General features: G+C 33.9%; 2 long non-coding RNA genes across 2 annotated transcripts in view; both read left to right on the top strand.

Moving 5' to 3' along the window:
• LOC138691283 (uncharacterized) overlaps positions 1–16605 on the top strand; it is a 666235-nt gene that overhangs the window by 130603 nt on the left and 519027 nt on the right. The gene's annotated exons all lie outside the window — the stretch shown is intronic.
• The window catches only part of LOC138691284 (uncharacterized), a 47286-nt gene that overhangs the window by 12649 nt on the left and 18032 nt on the right, over positions 1–16605 (top strand). The gene's annotated exons all lie outside the window — the stretch shown is intronic.

Below are 16605 nucleotides of genomic sequence, written 5' to 3'. Positions count from 1 at the left end.
AGATAACCTTATTAGCATTTCACTCCAATCATACTGATTTAAACTATCACTGACTACATTGTTACTTTTTTCTTTAGACATCATCCTGATTGTGCTGTATTTTAATTGTCTCGTAATAATCTCTTTCTATTATCTAATATTATTTGAAATATATTAACATTCTATGTATTTTAGTTTAATTCTGCTACACAGTTTATTTCAGTGTTTAATTAATAGTTCATAGTATTTTGTTGTTTAATTTGTAAATAACTTTTGTATACATGTAACTCTCATCTAAATCAAATTGTTGGATTCTTTGTAAGTTCATGCATATGTATATACACTTTTTGCTGGTTGAGTGGAAGAGAAGGCCTTACGGCCTTAACTCTGCCAGCTAAAATAAATCATTATTATTATTATTATTATTATTATTATTATTATTATTATTATTATTATTATTATTATATTACGTGTTTAGAAAAGAAATGACATTTTATACAGGGCTTTCGTTTCCCAGTCTAAATAACTAATTATTTAAATTGAATTCAATTTAAACAAAAAACACGTCAATTTAGATACTGAGGAGGACGTCTGAAACCAGGCTTAATTGCATTTTAGATTTCAGCCCCACTCCCACTTTGAAATTTCAAATGGCACCCCTATATTTTTATACTTAAATATGAAAGAGCATTCAATTGTTTATACACCTCATTCGTTTTCGCATCTTTTGTTTTCTATCGTCGCCTGGAACCTGCATTAGTGTTATTATCAGTTGATTGTAGGATGAAAACACAGCTTATTTTGTGTAATTTCCAAAATTTAATGAATAAGGATGATTTATGTTCTCTCTTGAAGGATATACACCATTTTAAAATAATTTAATACACAAACATAATTATTACATGAAAATAAATGCTCAGTAAGTTTTTGTAGATTTATTCTCTTCAGCTCTAATCACCAATTACAACAATCCAGGTTGCCAGGCGACGATAGAAAACAAATGATGCGAAAACGAATGAAGTGTATAAACAATTAAATACTCTTTCATATTTAAGTATAAAAATATAGGAGTGCCATTTGAAATTTCAAAGGGGGGGAGGCTGGGGGTGGGGGGTGAAATCTAAAATACAATTAAGACTAGTTTCAGTCTTCCCCCTCAATATTTAAATTGACGTGTTTTTTGTTTAAATTGAATTCAATTCAAATAATTAGTTATTTAGACTGGTAAGTTTTGAAATTAAAGCCCTGTATAATCTATAGCATAAATATGTTACGTAACAGCTTTAGTTCCCCAAATGTTGATTTTAAAACTGAAATAATGAAAATATGAAATTTTGATAAAATTAACATATGAACGGCCAGTTCAGAAGGGAAATAACTCAAAATTTAAAGTTTTAAGAAATCTGAATTTTAAAGCTTCATTAGGCTGTGAAAAGTCCAACTAACATCTCTCCAATTTGAAACATATATGAAACATCGTTAACAGGATTTGGACTGATTTCAATGATCTTGGATTTTTCACAGCAACACGAAACTCTAAAATGCAGGTTTCTCAAAACTTTAAATTTTGAGTTGCTTTTCTTTTGAAATGGCCCGTCGTTATTTTGGTGCAGAAATGTTTTCTGAGAAAATGGCTCAGTTTATACAATTATATAATTTTTATTTTACAAAGGAACAGGCCCCTATCTTCTGGCCTAATTGCCTCATGAGTGATTCCTTGTTGGTATCAATGATTAAATTTTCCACCGTTAATCAGTTAGGTACCAGAGTTGTGTTTACTATAATAACATTACTGTTATTATTATTATTACTATTATTATTATTATTATTATTATTATTATTATTATTATTATTATTATTATTATTATTATTATTGCGTCTTCCTGGTCATAGCTGCGTGGTCTAAGGCATAAAATCTTGTAGGGGTACTAGTGTTCTGGAGTGAAGAAAGTATTATTTGTGGGGTAGAAGCTGCTATTTATTATTATTATTATTATTATTATTATTATTATTATTATTATTATTATTATTATTATTATTATTATTATTATTATTATTTTATACTCGAGACACGTGTAGGCTCCATTTCTAGTTCTCGTTATGTAAGCACAGAGTAAGCTATGGACGCACGTGCTTCTTCCTCAAACCTTCAACTGCAACTGACGTAATTTATATTGGTATTGCATCATCCACTTCACAGTTCTGCCAACCTATGCATTATTTATGAAATGTCCCTGGTACATATTACATGGGTAGTTTTGTTATGAATAGTAAAGCAATGCAAGAAAGAAAAGAAAATTACAATGCGATTATTTTATTTCGGCAATATAATGTTATTTTGAACTAATTCTTCTCATTAGATTATTGAGAATTATATGGAGATAAACAAAATGTTGAAAACTATAGAGGGATTAGTATCCTCAACACATGTTGTAAGATATTTAGTAGGATTTTAAATGAAAAAAAAAAAAAAAAAAAAAAAAAAAAAAAAAAAAAAAAACGTGCTGAAACTTTCCTTCTGGAGTGTCAAAATGGCTTTACAAAAGGAAGATCATGTGTAGATCCATTATTTAGTATCAAACTATTGTTATAAAAAAGAAGACAATTTAATTTAGAAACCCATATAGCTTTTATTGATTTTATGAAAACTTTTGATAAAGTCCGAAGATACCTTTTATTCGACATATTACAAGAAAAAAATATTCCAAATTTGCTATTACAAAATATAATAGAAATCAACACAGACAGCAAAATAAGTGTCAAAATAAATAACTGTATATCCGAAAGAAAAGTAGTTAATAATGGAGTTCGACAAGGTTGTCCACTATCACCAACTTTATTTAATATCTATATAAATGAAATTATTTTAAAATGGAACCAAATCTACACATCAGGAATCAAAATAACCAGTGCTCTAACATTAAATACCTTACTCTATGCCGATGATCAAGTCATAATTTCCAATTCAGAGAATAATTTACATAGAGAAATTATATACATTAAATAAAATATTAAAAGATTTTGGGATGGAAATTTCAGCACAAAAATCAAAAGTAATTACATTTTTAGGACAAGACCCAGTCAGAAGTAAGATAATACACAATAACCAATGCCTCGAACAAGTACAGAATTTCAATTATCTGGGTTGTGAAATATCTTATCAAAATGAAAAAGATGTGGACAAGAAAATTACCAAATTTACAGAAATTCTAGGAATAATAAACACTACATTAAAAGCTAAATTAGTACAAAAATCTACAAGAATAAAAATATATAATACACTAGCGTTACCCTCCCTTTTATACGGAAGCGAGATTTGAGCATTAAAGAAAAAAGACAGGAACAGAATCAAAGCAACGGAAATGAAATTTTTCAGAAGGACAGCAGGATATACTCTTTTAGACCGAAAAAAGAATGAAGAAATTTTAGAACAATTAGAAGTAGAGTCAGTAGAAGAAAAAATCATCAGATACAAATTCAATTAGGTAGATCATGTAAGAAGAATGGAAAATACAAGAATCCCAAAAATTATGATGCAGTATAAACCTAGAGGACATCGTCGACCAGGAAGACCTTTTAGAAGATTCCTAGATGGGGCCGAAACAGGTCTACAGAGGCCTAATTCGTGAAGGATGATGATGATGATGATGATGATGATATGGGATTCTTTTTCACATATCAGAGCTAGTGTTGAAGCTTTCTTATGCCTTGGATTTATTTACGATATTTTAGCATTGAATAAGCCTCAGCCGGTCATAGACGTCAAATGACGTGTCTTCTCTTCAGATTACGTATGATAGCAATTAGCATATTGAGTCACTCTGGAATTATCGAGAGTTATTATGGCTTCTGTTCCGCATATCAGAGCGAGTGCTGTCGTTTCTTTATGCCTGGGATTTATTTATGACCATAATCTGTATTGATATTTTTCTGTGCACGGCGACCGCAGTATGTTATTATATGCAATGTCCATTGGGACTGAAGGCGTATTGAGTGCCCTGTTCCGTGCCCATCCATTCATACGTCCATTACTGCTTTCCATTTATATGAGGCAATGCATCTTCACTGTGCATATAAACTTCATTCTTTCAGGTCACAATATTTTGCTTGAGAGATGTGTTTGACAAAGTACAATGGTGGAGAGCGATATTACTCCTATCTTAAATTCTACATAAATACGTATGTTTCTTGAAAATTTCATAATTTTGTCGTCAGGTGGCGTAAATACTAGGTTTAGGCGTTTTCATAGCCTAACCAATTTGTTATGTTGTTGACATGGCCTTGAGCAACTAGAAATAAATAATAATATAAGTATAACTATACATGATTGTAACCTACCTACTTGCTCATGTAACGCTTTGAGTATATCCTCACAAGTTAAATATTTAGGCATTATTATTGACCAACATTTAAAATGGGACAAGCATATCTCCTTTCTGTGTAACAGATTGCGTAAAACAATCCACAAATTTTCCATTCTACGCTCTTATTTACCTGTTTATGTTCTGCGTACTGTGTACTTAGCTCTGTTTCAATCAATAATTCAGTATGGTATTTTAGGTTGGGGAGGAATGGCAAAATCGACTCTCCGTCCTTTAAATCTGCTCCAAAAAAGAATTATCAAAATTTGTGTATATAAACCTTTTGATTACCCAACAAAATTAATTTTTCAGGAATTTGGCGTATCAAATCTAGAGCAAATTTATAAACAAAAATTGCTGATTTACTTCCATAAAAACCACAATAAATTTAAATATGATCCTCATGAATACCAGACGAGACAAAACTACAGTTTCTTTCTAAATACTCCCAAATGCCACACAACTGCTGGATTAAAACACAGCAGAAATTTTGGACCCAAAATATATAATACATTAATTAGAGCTTACCCTGAGCTAAGTACACTTAACACACATAGATTTAAGAAACAAATCAGATTAATTATTTAATTGTTTAAGCTAATTGAGTTAAAATTGTTACTCTAATATTCATGTACTTCTGTATTTTCTATTTGTATATAGACCCTGTTATTACATGCTGTATGTATTTTACCATTTATTAATGTGATTGTGCTCAATGAACTCTCGTAATTTTGTGATATATTTTGTATAACTGATCTGAACTGCGCCCGAGCACGAGCTTCTGCTCTTTCGGGCTGCAATGCCTAATGTAGCTCAAGTGTATAGTATTAATAAATATTATTATTATATTATTATTATCTTTCCAACGTCATGATTAATTTTTATTTTAATGAATATGCAATGTTGGACTCTCACTTTGAGAGAGGAACAGAGATTAAGGGTGTTTGAGAATAAGGTGCTTAGAAAAATATTTGGGGCTAAGAGGGATGAAGTTACAGGAGAATGGAGAAAGTTACACAACACAGAACTGCACGCATTGTATTCTTCACCTGACATAATTAGGAACATTAAATCCAGACCTTTGAGATGGGCAGGGCATGTAGCACGTATGGGCGAATCCAGAAATGCTTATAGAGTGTTGGTTGGGAGGCTGGAGGGAAAAAGATCTTTAGGGAGGCCGAATGTAGATGGGAAGATAATATTAAAATGGATTTGAGGGAGGTGGGATATGATGACAGAGACTGGGTTAATCTTGCTCAGGATAGGGACCAATGGCGGGCTTATGTGAGGGCGGCAATGAACCTCCGGGTTCCTTAAAAGCCAGTAAGTAAGTAAGTAAGTAAGTAAGTAAGTAAGTAAGTAAGTAAGTAAGTAAGAATAGGCTATGTAATGTAATAGGGCTAGTTAATTGTGAAATTGCATTAAATTTTGTCTTGAATTTGAGATTAATGGTATTTTTTTCTGTCTTTGAGACATTTTTTTTTAGGATTTGTTACGTTTTTTCATTCTTGTGTAATTTAAAATGGCTTATTTTCACCACCTTTGAATGGTTGTGAATTTTCTAGATAGGAAAAGTGTGAAATATTCTGGTCGCTGAAAGCAGATTTGAAAATTTTATCTATCTCTTAAAATGAGTAACGAAACAACATGTATCATTTACAACTGTCCATTTCTTTATTTTATTAATGGCAGTGTGGTATTTATTCAATTGAACTTTCAACTAGGCCTATAAATTTTATTCACTGTCTAACTTCAACATGGGCGAGAAATGTCGGACTTCAGGCCTTCTGTCAGGGACAGGGTTCTTTTACATATCGTTCATGTCTTTCGTCTTAAGATTGTTGAACTATTTTTTTATTTTTATGTTTTTTATTCTTCTTAAAGCCATTCAGTTCGAATGATTTTATTTAGCGAATTTTTATTGTGAAGTTCTTTGTCTCCATAACGATTCCACGGAACAAATTCTTGCGAACAGAGCACGCTCCGAAAGATGTGTACAGGGTGAATTTAAATTCAACCGACAAACTTCCAGAAATTGTAGAAGACATCGATGTAAACAATTTGAGGTGAGAAACCAATGGCCAGAAACCAATTTGTTCTTAAGTGTTAATTATTTTATTTGAAAGATACTTCTGCTTTATTGAATTTACTTTTAATTTTGTATGTATTACAATTCTAACTTATAATCTTAACAAACCATTATTAGTTAACAAAAATCATATTAAAACTCTAAAATTGTACATACAAAAAGCAAAAATTATCTCTATGATGCAATTGCACAATCGTCTAAAAAAAAAAAAAATACTGGAGATGTTGTTCAGTGTGCGGTCTTCCTGATTCCATACAGGCTCTGCAACTCATAATTACTGATCGCCTGACCATCGCAAACATATCAGGAATTTCTTTTAACTCATGGGCTGCAGCAACGATCCGTACTACAAGATCGTCGGCTGAAGCAACTGGAATACGATAAACTCGGTCCCACACAAAAAAAAGTTTATCGGGCTTAGATCAGGTGACCTAGCAGGCTAGAATATTGGACCACCACTTCCAATCCACCTATCACGAAAAACGCTGTTGAGGTATTCCAAGCCATTGCATTATTTGGCTAGTCGATTTTTGTAAATAGAGTATCTTACGTTGTGATCTAAGTTGAGGTATAGTGTGAGCGCCTACGTCCTACAGGAAGTAATTTTATCATGGGATTCTTTCCTGGATACTTCCGCGCCATGTTGCTAAGAAGCTAAGGGCCGTGTTCATAGACATTTTTAGTGCGGGCTTTCGGTGGATGATCAGCGTTTTTCGTATTCATAAACCAGTGTTAGCGATAGGATATGATTTGAATTCTGTACAAGTAACCAGTGGATAGCCGGGGCTAGCTTAGTACGCTCGTAGCGCGTGCTGCGTAATGTCTATGAATAGCACCCTAAGTATTTCCGGCATGTGTTTTAGGCCTACTACAAAATACTACAAAATAATGTTTTAAGTGGAAAAACTTGGACTGATGCTTATTATAATGCAAATTGCAGCTTAAAATAAAAAAACGGTTCGATTTACATTCACTTGTAATTAATAAAGAGAAAATAATAGCTATCCCATTTTCTTTAAATAATAAAGGTAATAAACAAATTTCATCTATACTTAGAATTAAAATGCATAATTCTGATTGTTCCGATATAAATTGCAATTTTTCAGTTATTAATGAAGGTAATGAGGTTAAATAGTTAGGTATAATTATTGATAATCATTTAAAATGGAATAATCATATTCATTATATTTGTAATAAGTTACGTAAAACATTATGTTACTTTCTTATTCCGAGAAATATTTTGTCACTTAACTGTTTACGTGTAATTTATTTAGCATTATTTAAATCAATATTTATGTATGGTATTATAGGTTGGGGTGGAACTTATAAATCCAACCTTTATCCGTTAATTTTACTACAGAAAAAAAGTATTAAAATGTGTTTAAAAAAGCAGAAAGATTACCCAACTGAATTGTTGTTTAAACATTTCAAAGTTTTCAACATTAAACAAATGTATTATTTTATTTTATTAAAATATTTTCATAGAAATTTTAATAACTTTGAAAGGTATGTACATAAATATAGAACTAAAAATATGAATTCTCTGCGTTTGTCTGAACCAAAATGTAAAACCAATGCAGCTTTTTATCATAGCATGAGTCAAAGTCCCAGATTATTAAACAAATTTTATTCCAATAATATTTCAAACACGAATCCTCTCCAAATTAATAAAAAAATTTGTATTCGATTTATAGTTTGGGTTTAAACATATTAAACATTATTTAATCTGTATTCACTCTCAATTTTAATTTTATTTTTGTCTGTACTGGAATCCCCTCCTGAGCACGAGTCTTTCTCATTCAGGAGTGGGCTAGTTTATCTTTCATTGTATTTATTAATTTGTATTCATTTCAAACTTACTAGCAATAAAATAAATAAATAAATAAATAAATAAATAAATAAATAAATAAATGTTTGTTATCAGTCAACACAGTTTGTCTCTCTCATTATATTTTAACTGATTCATTTACGACGCTTTATAAACTGCGATGATTAGGAAGCGTCTGAGAGAAATGAAGGTAATAATGCCAGTGAAATCAGTCCAGCGCCGAAAGTTACCCAGCAAGGGCATTTGCTCTTAATAGGTTGAGGGAAAACCCAAGAAAAACCTCAACTAGGTAACTTGTATCAACGAGGATTCGAACCATGGCCCGCTTGTTACACGGTGAGAAATGCTAGTCGTTACTCCACAGCGGTGGGCTGTACATCTCTGCAATTAATTTTCATTACATGGTTGACCGATGTCCTGTACTGATCAGTGAACCTGTTCAAAGGAAAAATCGAATCAGTGAACATTCAAGAGTGAATGTTTAGTCGTGAGTAGAATATAGAGATAGACCAAAATTTCTTGCGTTATAAAATTGAAAGGAAATCTTATCTGAGAAATAGTGTCTCGTTTTAGGCGATGATGATGATGATGATGATGATGATGATGATGATGAAAAGTTATGATATCCTATGTCTCTTTATTCCTCCGCTATGCGATTGTACAATCATACATTCGCATAAGTAGAGATATTTCTTACATAACACACTGAGAAAACAATATCCGAGCATATCCATTACTCAACCAGCTGTTTCTTTTATCATGCCTTCTTGTTGATAAATTGCTTAACTGCTGTCGCGTGTAATGGAGTTATTGAACTATCAGTTTTACTGCTTTGTACTCTTCAGGAATATATATAGCCTACCTTCACGCATTCCATATATGTATTTAGGATTATAATGGATTGCTGACATCTTGTAGATATGCTTGTGTCGGTGCATGAGTTACCTTAGAAGGAAATGTGTTTTTCGGTATTTAATGATGTTCTACACTTCAGTCATGTAAATATAATTATAGCTTCAACGCTGGATATAAAGCACAGTAAATAACGTGACGCTAACTTATGTTCAAGCGTGTAGGTAGGGATTTTTTTATTTCGCATGTAATTCGTAAAAATAAATTATGGGCGTTGGAAAAGTATACAGGGTGTAAGGGGTATAAATGCCATTATTTTAACTGATGATTATTTCGGAAAACGTATTATGTGTCTTTCATGTGCTAAATTATATTACCTTGTTAACATGTTTCGGCCTGCTATTGGCCATCTTCAGAACACATAATACGTATTCCGAAGTGATATAGTGTTAAAAGTTATGTAATCAAGATGTATGTATGATGATTATTCATGTCATAAGGAAGAAAAAATGTCCTCACAATTTTTTTGTAATTGCATTATTTAACTAACTATTACAGTGTAATAAATTTTAATTAGACCATCTATGCTTATCTTATGTTACAATTATAAATTTTATTAATTTGTCACATTAACGTTTTCGGTACGTTGGTGTACCATCTTGAGATGTGTGTATATGATACTAATTAATAACCAAGCCAATAGGCGCATGTGTGTTTGTGTGCATAATATGCTGTATCCATGATGTATTACAATGATTACATAAATAAATACCTTAAAACTCTTATATGCTATTGGCTGGTAAAACACTCTATTAAAATTAAAATTTTTAAAATCAATATTTAAAAACACTATTTAAAAAGCACATTGGTCGTTGCTGTTACGTCGTGATCTGTTGATGTGTATTACAGTTTACAATATTAGACGTTTTGCAACGTTGCTGTATGGGGAGGAGGGGGAAGTACACAGTACAGCTGAAGCGGGTACTGACATACCGATACAACACAGATCCTCTGTTCTGATGCATGAACGGACAGCGCAATCTTATTGTTTGTTTTTTTTTTTTTTTTTTTTTTTTTTTTTTTCCGTTGTTGGTAACTCTATAGCATCTATTAGATGCTTTATGGTTGTGCTAACGGATGGAGTTACTTGTCAACAATGTGACGCTGAAACGTGTGTTCAGGTTACTGCCCAGCGACAGTCTTGATGTATTTTTATATTTGTGATGATTGGTTAATTAATATTAGTCTAACCCGGCACACACAATCATACTCACATTCATACAAATTTCCAGACTCTAGACACCCAGGGAATTCTTCTCCTTCAAGAAAAATTCACCGAGAACTGAGTCCGGGAATCGAACCCGGGCCCTCCGGATCTGGAAGCCAGCATGCTGACCAACAGACCACGGAGGCAGTCAAATTTTATTGTTGTATACATAAAACGAGCAGCAAATACATACTTTCAATCTCATTAATAGAACATTATATTAAATTTAAATTTTATTTAACAATATTGCTCCATTTTTTATTTTGCATATAAAAATAAATAATGGTTTACTGCACAAAATCGTACGAATTTTTTCTCGAAAGCAAAATTTTAATCTCTCTCGCTTTCGTAAAGCAGTATCATTTTTAAACAAATTTCTCGTTGTGTGATTTTCGAAACAGGGTAGAGACTCCCAGTTTCTAATAGTCGTTGAGAAACTGCTACAAAAGTTCTTTGCGTAAAACGTTGACGGGACATCCTTCTTGCCGCACTTGAATTACGAAGACTTTCTCCATATCATGATATTCTTGAATTGTGAATGACATTTTGAGTGTTTATCGAATAGGCCTACCTGTACTGAACTGCTATCCGCTCGGCAGGAGACCTATGGACAGGAAGCTTGAACTCAGCTGATCTGTACGTCTGTGCAGCTGTCAGCAACATGAAATCTGCTAAACATGTTGCCACGTCTCTCACGCCAGAATTTTAACAAATTTAAGCATGCATTATTATTTAACTTCACGAAAACGTAAAACACACAAATATTAAACTAATATTAACTATACATATTGATTACACAACTGTATTACTTCGGAATATGTATGATAAGAACTTTCTTGTGTTAAATTTTAACGTACCTTGTTAACATGTTTCGACCTATTTTCGGTCATCTTCGGAACTGGTCGTTGTTGGTCTTGGCGCCTCTTGTTTCCTGTGTTGGTGCGTTCGTAGTGTAGAGTCAAAGAGTGTATGTGTTTTGAAATTGAGTTACAAAGAACACATCACAGCCATAACAAAATTACAAAACACCTCCACATATGCAGAACACATCACAAATGCCAACCACACCTATAGAGACATCAACACAGACATGAAAATACTGCACATCCAACCAAAAAGCCAGAAATTCAACACTCTAGAACAATATGAAATATACAGACACACGAAAACACACCCCAACGATATTCTCAACACACAACTCAATTTCAAAACACATACACTCTTTGACTCTACACTACGAACGCACCCACACAGGAAACAAGAGGCGCCAAGACCAACAACGACCAGTTCCGAAGATAATCGAAAATAGGTTGAAACATGTTAACAAGGTACGTTACAATTTAACACAAGAAAGTTCTTATCATACATATTCCGAAGTGATATTAAGTATTAACTCTTTGGTAGATATGCCTACTGATGTAATTGTTTTCGTAATTTTACTCACGATATAAACAGTATGACGCAAATAAAATAAGGAAAGAAATTTTTTCTGGGAATACTATCAAGTTTTGATCCTATGTTGTATGGACATTTTTTGATCCTGTAGACCGTCCCGACGATTGTGAAAAGGATGACACTTATACCCTTTGCATCCTGTATAATATACATGGTGAACTGTAAGTAATGTAATTAATTTCAAGGAGTTACTCTTTGGGATATATACGATTTCTTCATTGCCATACTGATTTCGAACGAAATAGGTTTTACTTTACTGACTATGGACTTAAAAATAAAGAAGCAATGGCAATAAAAAAATCCCTAGGCAGAGACCAGTCTTGTGTACTGACTTGTGTACTGAAGAAATGACATACATTGTATCTACAAACCTTTTTATGTTCTCAATCAACTAGAATGTGCAGGGTGATCCGTTTGGGTTTGGATAAAATAAAAACACCGTAAACATTTACTACTGAACTTTATTTGTTGAAACTTTGTGCATACAACACTGAAAGATGGGAGATTCCTCAGAGCTCAACACCCTGCACAATTCATAACGGTGATGCAATTCAGCCCATGTCCGTTGTAACATAAGACGGGCGATTTGTTGAAAAGCTTGAGTAATTTTTACTCTCACATCATCAATGTTCCTGGGTTTCCGTGAATAGACAATGTCTTTAACAAAACCCCACACGAAGAAGTCAGGAGGGGTTAGATCTGGGGAGTTTGGGGGTCAAGCCAAGAGATGCTGCTTCTTGTACCGGGTTTGTGTGCGACCTCTTGAATGTTTTTTTTTTGACACAACCTCTTTCTACAAATGTTCGATACCACAACATTATGGAACCGTATTTAGGTACATTACGCACACCATACCCTCGTCGAAATTCTCTCTTGTAACACACTCAAGTTTAGCATACCAAAGAACACATTATGCGCGCTGTTGATTTGTAGTAGCCATTTTAATCATCTACGATTTTCATTTGTCCTTTCGGATTATGCATTGTTGATTGTCATATATGGAAACTTCCATCTTTTAATCATAATATAACCAGCAAGAAATTTTTCCTACTATCATAATATCTTTATAATAATAAATTAATATTATATCCTACCCATACGGATCAAACTGTAGTATTAAAACTAAGCATTTGAAAGTCTTCTTCCATTCAAAATATACAGTAATTATTAGAGTTCCTTGTCCGAATAAGCTTTTTTATAAGAATGATATATTTCACTACAGGAGGCAGGAAACAAAACTGTTAAATCAGAGAAATATACGACACAAGAAACAAAATAGGTTAAATCATAAAAATTCGAACCTTTTTGACCATTCCTTCATAGAGTCATTCACTATCCGTCATTTGCTTCCATTTATCAGTTATTCTGTGAGTATTGAAATTGAAAGTTGATCCTTAGTGACAAGCGTCTTAACTCGCATACTATTGAAGATAAGTCAGGAAGGGAATACCCTGAAGGAAGTAGCCTACCTACTAACCCTGACGCTCTCTCACATATCACAGCGCTGAGCCACTGGTGCTCTTTGGTGTGCGAATCAGTCAATGCCTCTACAATAGGAATGAATGGTGATTGCAGATTTTCACCATTCTTCACTGCTCCCGATTCCCCCCGTTTCGGTTTTTCAACTCTTTGTATGTATTTCCTTCCTTTTCGTCCGTGCTTCTTTTCTTCTTGAGTTGTGCTAAGATATATCTTCACTTGGTATTGATTTACGCTAGGAGAACTTCAGCAGACTCTTAGTTTATTGCAATCTTTATTCCTTAAGAGATAATGGGCCTGCCACTCCAACTCCTGTCTTGAATTGTCAGTGGCACTCACTAGCCATCATGGGTGTTTTCTTCCACAGGATTCCTTATAAAATGTGTCCCAGTAGGCTTCAGATTAAGTGTATGAAGTCTTCTGTCCTGCAGCTTCAAGGTACAGCTTTCATCCTTCATAGTTAATACATGTTCACACTGTTTCGACCGTCTACATCACAGAAATTATACTTGCCAGACCACCGCTATGAAGTAGTGGTCAGTATGTCTGGTTACAAAACTAATGGATCCGGGTTCAAGTCATGGTAGGTACAGTTTGCCTGGTTGGATTTTTTTTTCCAGGGATTTTCTTAAGATAGGCGATAGGTGAAATTTCTATTTTATATATTTTTTAAGGTAGAGACTTGACTTTTTGTACACGTACTCGTACTGATTTCAGTAATTATGTATTTAAGTTTCACGATTAGGGATTCAGAAGCTTCAGAGATATCAGGACTGAACTTTTACAAAAAATAGTAAGAAAAAAAAATCATTTTTCGGTTTTTTTGTACGAAAATACAGGGTGGAAGTGCAATAATCTTGGAGATTTCCAGAGCGAACAGCTCATGTTGTGTGTAACAAAAAACTATAATATTATATTGGTGGTCCCGCGCCGTGGCGTCGCGGTCTAAGGCATCCTGCCAAGGACTCGCGTTACGGAATGCGCTCCGGTTCGAGTCCTCATGGGGGAAGAAATTTTCTCATGAAATTTCGGCCAGTGTATGGGACCGGTGCCCACCCAGCATCGTGATGCACTTGGGGAGCTACGATAGGTAGCGAAATCCGGTTGCGAATGCCAGCTATAACGGCTGGGGGGGATCATCGTGCTAACCACACGATACCTCCATTCTGGTTGGATGATCGTCCACCTCTGCTTCGGCATGTGAGCGTGGGGCCAGCAGCCGGCTAGTCGGTCTAGGCCCTTCACGGGCTGTAGCGCCACGGATTATTATCATCATATTGGTGAAAAGTTCATAGTTTTTTTTTTCAGACAAAGAAAATGTTTTTTTTCTCTCTCCCAAATGTTTAACAATCTCTTATTCGGTAACTATTGCGAGTAAGACAGTGACTTTTGTCCATATCGATAGGAAATGTAATAAAGAATTATTTATCCTTCTGACGTATTTCAATAGCTTGCACGGTTTTAGTGTAAATTTAATTTAAAAACTCATAAATTCAAATCACTGCACGAAGCGAACGCTTGGCAACTTGGTAGCTTACGTACGGAGACTCAACGGGTTCGTTGACCTCTTACATCTGAATACGAGTAGCGACGATGTTGCCGGACTGATGAAACTTCAAACTTAATTTTCTAATTAACCGTGCATTAACCGTTTTCTATTCATTTACGTGTACCCTATCTCTTTCAATCTGCAAGGTTATTTCACTTCCACCTTGTATTCATTGCACACTTGAGAAGTTGATAGCAAAACGTTGTTTGCTTGTACATCTTCTTTGAAGTATAGGAAGTATTTTTATAGTCTGCAGCTGTGCTCCATATGTCAGTATTGTACCACTTTTCATAAATTTGTCTTGTTCTCGAAACTGCATTTTTTTATGTTCAAAATGCTCCATGCGCTTGCAATTTTCATCAAATTCATTGAAAATTTTCGTAAATGTTCAAACATACCAGCCGAGATTAACGGTGAGAAATTTTAAGCATCTTATAATTTGGGGGCTAAGAATTATGTAAATACAAAATAACAATGAGTAAATGTCTGATTTTCAAAAATTGATTGTGCCTAAACTAGCGTAGATATGAATTTCTCATCGTTAAAACGTCGCCCGTGAATCAAGGTCCATATGAAAAAAAAAAAAAAAAACGTGAACTTGCTGTATTTAAATATAATGCGCATGGAACATTTTGATTACATAAAAAATTTGCATAATTAAAGTTAACTTCCAAACTAGCATTCCGATCGAGCTGAAAATTTGCACATGCCTTGTTCTTAATGCATCTAATACTTACTTACTTACAAATGGCTTTTAAGGAACCCGAAGGTTCATTGCCGCCCTCACATAAGCCCGCCATCGGTCCCTATCCTGAGCAAGATTAATCCAGTCTCTATCATCACTCCCCACCTCCCTCAAATCCATTTTAATATTATCCTCCCATCTACGTCTCGGCCTCCCCAGAGGTCTTTTTCCCTCCGGTCTCCCAACTAACACTCTATATGCATTTCTGTATTCGCCCATACGTGCTACATTCCCTGCCCATCTCAAACGTCTGGATTTACTGTTCCTAATTATGTTAGGTGAAGAATACAATGCGTGCAGTTCTGCGTTGTGTAACTTTCTCCATTCTTCTGTAAATTCATCCCGCTTAGCCCCAAATATTTTCCTAAGAACCTTATTCTCAAACACCTTTAACCTATGTTCCTCTCTCAGAGTGAGAGTCCACCCTACAATGCATCTAATAAACTGTTAAAAATTAAATAAATCGTATTTCAATTGTAGAAATTTCAGAAGTATTTTAGTTATATATGACTCCAAGTTAGGCATATATGTTGACGTATATGTCCAATGTCAATTGCCATTATACTAGGAGCGAATTTTTCTCCTCAAATATTTATTGTCAGTATTACAGATATTATTCTATAGACCAAATTAATAAAAATATATAATATTCTCATAGCTGCAGTGCATATATTTGTACAGATTACTGTGCACGTAACTGCGGAATCCCGGCCAAACAAGTCACTCAGCTGAGTGTACTCTTAGTATAATGGCAGTTGACATTGGACATATACTTCAACATATATGCCTAACTTGGAGTCAGGCCACAAATAAGGTTATCTATCCGATTCCAAAGTTTGTCGGTCTAATGTAGAAACACCCTGTATATTTCTCCACATTTTTGTATTGAATTGGTCTTTGTTTTATGTGTGACTGAAAGCGACAAATGAGTAACTTTCCAAAATGGAATTCTTATTACAGTTTTTAAGAGATTTAGGAGGGGGCTCCATTTCTGCGGCCAT

This window comes from Periplaneta americana, chromosome 16, assembly GCF_040183065.1.
Source record: "Periplaneta americana isolate PAMFEO1 chromosome 16, P.americana_PAMFEO1_priV1, whole genome shotgun sequence".
In the NCBI taxonomy this organism is placed as follows: Eukaryota; Metazoa; Arthropoda; class Insecta; order Blattodea; family Blattidae; genus Periplaneta; species Periplaneta americana.
Note: the sequence above shows the minus strand (reverse complement) of the source record. Positions and strands in the feature narration are given on the sequence as shown.